We start from the raw sequence: 6,000 nt of genomic DNA on the forward strand, positions 1-6,000 counted from the left end.
TGAAGATGCTATACCACCTCTTCCAGAAAACCCAGCCTGAGGCCCACAGCATGGATGAGGTGAAGTAAATGCCCACATGACATCCCACAGCATCCAATCTATTATGTTTCTCATGCTAATAACAAATATGAGTTCAGTTATTTACTTTCTTTTTTAATTATGAGTTTATTCAGGGCAGAGTATATATGGTAGCTTCAGTTCTCCAATATAATAGAAGTAGACTTCATATTGTCATGACAAGTAGATAATATACATATTTGATAATTGTATATATAATTATCTAATTATTAAAGTAATCTCAGGAAATACTTATGGTTATTACCAACTCCAATTTTCACATGAAATAAAAACAGAGATTGCATAAACTGTCTAAAACAATCCAGTGACTAAATGTTAGAACTAGGATTTAAAGCCAGACAGGACTAGCTCCAGTGTCCACAGTCCATGTCCCCAACCACTATAAGGTATGCACTGCCTGGGCAGAAACTGTAAAATGAATGAATACTTGAATTGTCTGGCACATGATTGCTCAGTAAATGGAGCAACCATTCTCATTACCATCACCGTCAGACTCCCACAAGCCAAATTACTTACCTAAATCTCTGCAATCAGCTCTTCGCACTCCTGCCTACTCTTTGACTCAAATACTCTCTTTTCGGTTCTATCAAGATACAGCACGATTTCGTATAATGCCAAGGACTGCCTGGGGAAAATGTAGCATCAGCTCCATCTCTTGACCCTCTTTTCCCACACCAGGAACCTCCTATAGCTCAAGTCAGCCGCTTTCATTCTCACCCTAGTCTAAAACTTCATATGAAGTTATTAGAATAAGAGTTATTAGAATAATAACTCTAATGAAATGACTTTCCAAAGAAAATGATGAAAACTTCCAATTCCATTTACAGTTTCAAAGGCAATCTTCCACAGAGCATTCATGCCATTTTTATTCTGTACTGGTACACACAAAACCGGATGGCATAACAAGAATATTTTGAAATGCCACCCACCACTTCATAATTCTTTTTCAGGTCACAGTGGCTCATATCTGTAATTCTAGCTACAGTGAGGAGAGACCTATCTTCCTGTAATAACTAAATAAATAACTTAAAAAGTATTGCGATGTGGATCAAGTGGTAGAGCCCCTGCCCAGCAAGCATGAGCTCCTGAGTTCACATCTCACTACCACCAAAACAAAACACAGAAACACTTTCATGACAATGAACTGAGTTTGGGCAAGAAGAAGAAAAGAGAAAAAGAAAAAAATAATAAGAAAGGAGAGAAAAATGAGCAGTCTTGATTTTCTCTCACACTTAACTCACAGCATAAGTCCAGTTGAATCACCTCTGTCAGGTGTTTCTCCTCACTTTGATGGAACTTTGCAAGACCCTTGGAGAAGCCTTGAATGGGCCAAGATGCTAGAGCATTGTGGTCCCAACTGGGATGAGGATAGAGAAGACTAGGCCAAGAGCTATCTAGGTGGATGGAGGGAGACAGTACCCGTGACTTTCCACTATCTTGAAATGAGACTTGTTCCAGGAGGAAATGTGAGAGGGCTGAGACAACATGTAGACTAGAGAGCCTGGCAATGGTCACTAAGTGCAATTAGTCTTGACTGGAGATGATCATGCCCCAACTTGTATTGTAACTGCCAACAGACATCAAAAGCACTTAGTAACTGCAGGGAGTGGACAGCTTCTTCCTTGTGCAGTGATCAGATTGGATAAGAATGCAGGCAAAATCCACATAGGCAGGAAGTAAAACAAAGGTCCCTCTCAACCTTGTGCAGACACTCAAGGGTCCCTTTAATTAGGTGATATCTTTTAAGAGCAGGTGATGTTGTCTATGATGGGAGAAACAGACAAAATTAAACTTTGAATGGATTAAACTTTTGCCTACCATATTGCTTATCACAGCTCCTGATCTACAGGTGACTGGCAACCTTGTGGCCATCACTAGGAAGAACATTCCCAGGCAAAGCAAAGTTTTAACCTAAAACTGTTACTGTTTTCATATTTTTGGTAGCTTTGGGGTTTGAACTCAGGGCCTCATGTTTCCTATATAAGTGCTCTTACTGCTGAGCCATGTCCCCAGCTCTGTTCTTGCTGGTTTTCTATTGAGTCTTGCTTCTTGCTTGGAATCACCCCATAAGCATACCACCTAAGTTAAACTTCCGATGGTTTCTAAGATAGCATGCACATGCCACTCCAGCTCTCTGTTTGGAAGGGAAGTCTCCCATACTTTTCTGCCCAGGCTCCCCTATAACTATAATCCACCAAATCTTAGTCTCCCAAATAGCTAGGATTGAAGACATATGCTACTGGTGTATGGCTTAAGACAGTTAATATTTTTATCTGACAAATTGAAATTATAGTCAGTAAAAACTTTACAGTGACTGGTTTTTCATTTATTCAATCACTGTGGTGCTGCTGTGGACACAGAGGTACCCCCACGAGGCTCTTTGGGGACTAAAAGATGCCCAAAGGAGGAGACTGGCAGACTGGCCACCCACAATCATCACTGCTCATTGAGTACCTAAAACAAGAGTTTCCGCTCTGTGAAATATCATTCTTCTTCATCATCCCACCTGCCTTTCTGATATGTAGTGCTGATTTTCAGAGGGCTAAATCCTTCTTAGAAAGCTTCCATGAATAGACTGCAAAGAGAAATATTACATGCAATGGGTTAAGGTTGGGTAGAGTGGGACAAGTCGAATGTGGATAATCTCCACTTTCAAAACCAATGAAGTTTATAGTTTTGACATTGTTTGAGCTCTCTGGGCAGCCAGGCTGCAGCTCCTAATCTATATTCTGGCAGTGATTTTGAGCATTATGTAGCTTGAAAATTCAAAGTGAGTTTTTTTTCTTGAGTGGTTAATAAGCTATCTGTACAATTATTAATGAACAGTGACCTTGCACTGAGGCAAACACTTCCTAAGTGTTTGTCTCTTCATTACTTCTCTAATATCAGTGTTTTGCCTCCTTCCTTTCCTGGTTGATTCCCAGGTGTGATGATTCTGCCTTACTAAATCAGACATGCTCCGCGGGCACACATGCTGTGTCCCGCACCGTCCCTCAGAAGGAATGGGGCCAAACCTCTGAGATATTTTTGTTAATGTTCACCATTGTTCAATATGTACACTCTGGAAACATTTTGATAGGTATGGATTTTTTTCTTTTGTGGTACAGTGATTTGAAGTCATAGCTTTGTGTTACCTAGGCAGATATTTTACAACTTGAGCTCTAATGACTATTGAGGAATTATTATTGTACGAGTTTGAGAGGCAGAGTCTACATAGGCCAATGAGAAGAAGTGCTAGAAACTAGCCCAATTATTTGGGATATTTCTAATCATTAGCTTAGGGTAACAGAAAACAATTAAAACAGCCAGGAATTCTAACGTTTCTTTGCTAATTGGCCTTGAACCACAATCCTCCACATCTCAGCCTCTGAGTAACTAGGATTATAGATACGAGCCACTGGCACCTAACTCTAAAATAGCTTGATTAGTAAAACTACCTAGAGGAAAAAGTCTTATAGACAGTTCTTTTTGTGATAACCTGAGTGTCATAAAGAAACATTTGGGATTAAGTGAATGAAAACAGTTAACCTTCTTTCCTTTGGACAATAAAAGACAGAAGCTTACCAGATGGGTTTTTTTAAAAACTGGTTTCCACTGAGAATTCTCTGCTGAGTTTGGGTTTCTGTAGGCTGAGATTTACTGTGAAGAGGCCAGTAAAGGCAGCAGCCTGCCTCGAATTCTAGTCACACAGTGCTGTGCTGACTGAAGCTATCCGAGACCATGGGAAATACATTTTGCAGGTTTTTGCCTTCTTCCTGGGGCCACCGGTCATGCTCTACATGTGGTAGGTACTGAAAAATATCCATAGACATATAGAGTCTCACCCTCCCTTTTTATCTCTTGGGATTCATTCTTCTGGATTCATAACTTCTCATATCAAAAAGCTAGCTAAGCTTCATTGAAAAGCAGAATTGATTACACAAGATGAAGATAGAGTGATTCTTGCATACTCTATTATTAGTAGTAGTAGTAGTAGTATCCTTAAGTAATTGTACAAGGGGGTTTTAAGTTAGTGTTACAATTTATAAGTTCAATGAATCAAGATCAGTGTCACCCCTTCCATCATTCCCTCCATCTCTCCCAACCCCACCTATCCTCCAAGTTACCAGGCTCCACTTTCACATATATGCATTTGAATTTATGACTATATTCACTTGCTTTACCTCTTTCCAATTGCCTGCCCCTAATTCTTGCTTAGTCTTAAAGCATCAAGTGATTGTGTCCAGTTCTTACCATATTCTTGGCCTTCAACCCAGGGATAACTTGCCATGAGTTCAGATAGTTTCAGACGTGTGAGGCAATCTTCTCTATCTTGTAGAAAGAACATCAAAAGTTCTCCAGTGCTTTCTGTCTTGTGCATAAACATCAGTGAATGAAATCAGTTAGATGTCATACACACAGCCACCAAGAAGAAATTTCCCTTAGCCTATTTCTGAAAGACAAGATCAAAACAAAAAAAACTTGTATAAAGGTATTTAAAGTCTTCAGTTTGAACTAGCCCAAACATTTCATAACTTGAGTACCTCCAGTGTCAACTGGGAGTAAAGGTAAACAAGGATCAGCGTCACTGCATTAACATGGCTTCTACCTGTCAGACTCAGAAATCTTTACTCACTCGCTTCTGTTTTCCTTCTGATTCATTCGTAAGTTTTTGGTCAAGATAGATATGAAAGTAAACCCCCAAGTGTCTAAAAGAGAAAGAAAGCTATTGTGCACAAACAAATAGTTTTCTGTGCAGTGCAACTTTTCATAGTGAAGGGCCTCTCCTCCCTGTCTCTCCCACTTACATAGACTTTCAGTTTGGCCCTGCCTTGCTCCCAGGCACTATTACAGATGTGACAGAGAGAACTGGAGAGTCTGTTAGAATAGGAAGTGCTGAGAACAGGTAGCTCAGGAGATAGTTAGTGGGTTGTAGAAGCAGCTGCTTCTAGGTAACCAGGTATATTCAGACCCAGGAGAGGTTGCTGCACATCTGCTCCTAATGTGAAGCCAAAAGTAGAAGTAATTTTCTTGGTAATGCAGCTTCTTTTTTCAGAAATAAAGTTATGTATAAGAAAATCATATCCTATTTGGGTTTTTTTTGTTTTGTACCAGTACCAGGGCTTGAACTCATGGCTTGGATGCAGTCTTTTAGCTTTTCACTAAAAGAGAAGTTAGTGATAAATACCTAGCTGTTTGCTATAAAGTAATGGATATAACTGTAGCTAAGATAGCTCTCCACTCTTACCCTGGGAGTGTTAGCGAACTTAGTTGAGGAAGGCCTTTGGGAGGAAAGGGTGGGTGAAGAGATTGTGAGCCTGGCTCTAAAGACAAAGACTCTGACAGGGATTTGTTTGGCACTTACCTGTTTCTTCTTTTGCCACCTTTATTCTTTCTCTGTTTAAAGCAGCATTTGGCAGTGGACCGTGAATTTTGAAAATAAAATGAAAAGAGATGTGTGTTTTGCATGAAAAGTAACAAAGCAGAAAAGGCAAGAATGGGCCAAAGGCAAAGGCACAAGGATGACCTTGCTTTGGGCTCTGAAAATGAGTGCAAGCTGAAGCCTTACATCTCCTCTGCCAAGAACTCCAGTAGCGAGCAAATAGGAGTCTAGGGAACAAGGAAAACAATTGCTCAATTAAAAGCAAAGGAGCCAAGTTGATTGGTTGTTGCTTTCAAAAATTGTTAGATACTGACAAAGAGAAAATTAAAGTCATAGAACCACCTAGAATAAGAAAGCAAGGCACACATCAAATTAGAAGAGAATACTTTTACAAGTTGTACTGATTATGAATCTTTCATTACAGTTGACTGAGAAATCCACAAAAATTCACTAAGCAAATCAAGTGTCATAAAGAATCAGTGCTTTCTCATCTTTCAGGCCAGCTCTCCTCAAGTTGCACACATAGCATTGTGGCCCCAAGCAGCTCCATGACTACAAAT

General features: G+C 39.9%; 1 long non-coding RNA gene across 3 annotated transcripts in view; it reads right to left on the reverse strand.

Moving 5' to 3' along the window:
• LOC138830294 (uncharacterized) overlaps nucleotides 1-5,761 on the reverse strand; it is a 68,603-nt gene extending 62,842 nt beyond the window's left edge. The window contains exons 1-5 of one of the 3 annotated variants that reach the window (XR_011372978.1): nucleotides 5,423-5,761; nucleotides 4,312-4,510; nucleotides 3,643-3,869; nucleotides 2,533-2,653; nucleotides 182-1,840 (exon numbers count right to left, since the gene is read on the reverse strand). This is a non-coding gene — a long non-coding RNA (uncharacterized lncRNA). Of the gene's footprint in view, nucleotides 1-181; nucleotides 1,841-2,532; nucleotides 2,654-3,642; nucleotides 3,870-4,311; nucleotides 4,511-5,422 lie in introns of those variants that run through there. The other 2 variants (XR_011372980.1, XR_011372979.1) reach the window with 2 other exon arrangements.
• Nucleotides 5,762-6,000: the final 239 nt, after the last annotated feature.

Source organism: Dipodomys merriami, unplaced genomic scaffold, assembly GCF_024711535.1.
Source record: "Dipodomys merriami isolate MVZ:Mamm:240054 unplaced genomic scaffold, mDipMer1.0.p SCAF_188, whole genome shotgun sequence".
Taxonomy (NCBI): domain Eukaryota; kingdom Metazoa; phylum Chordata; class Mammalia; order Rodentia; family Heteromyidae; genus Dipodomys; species Dipodomys merriami.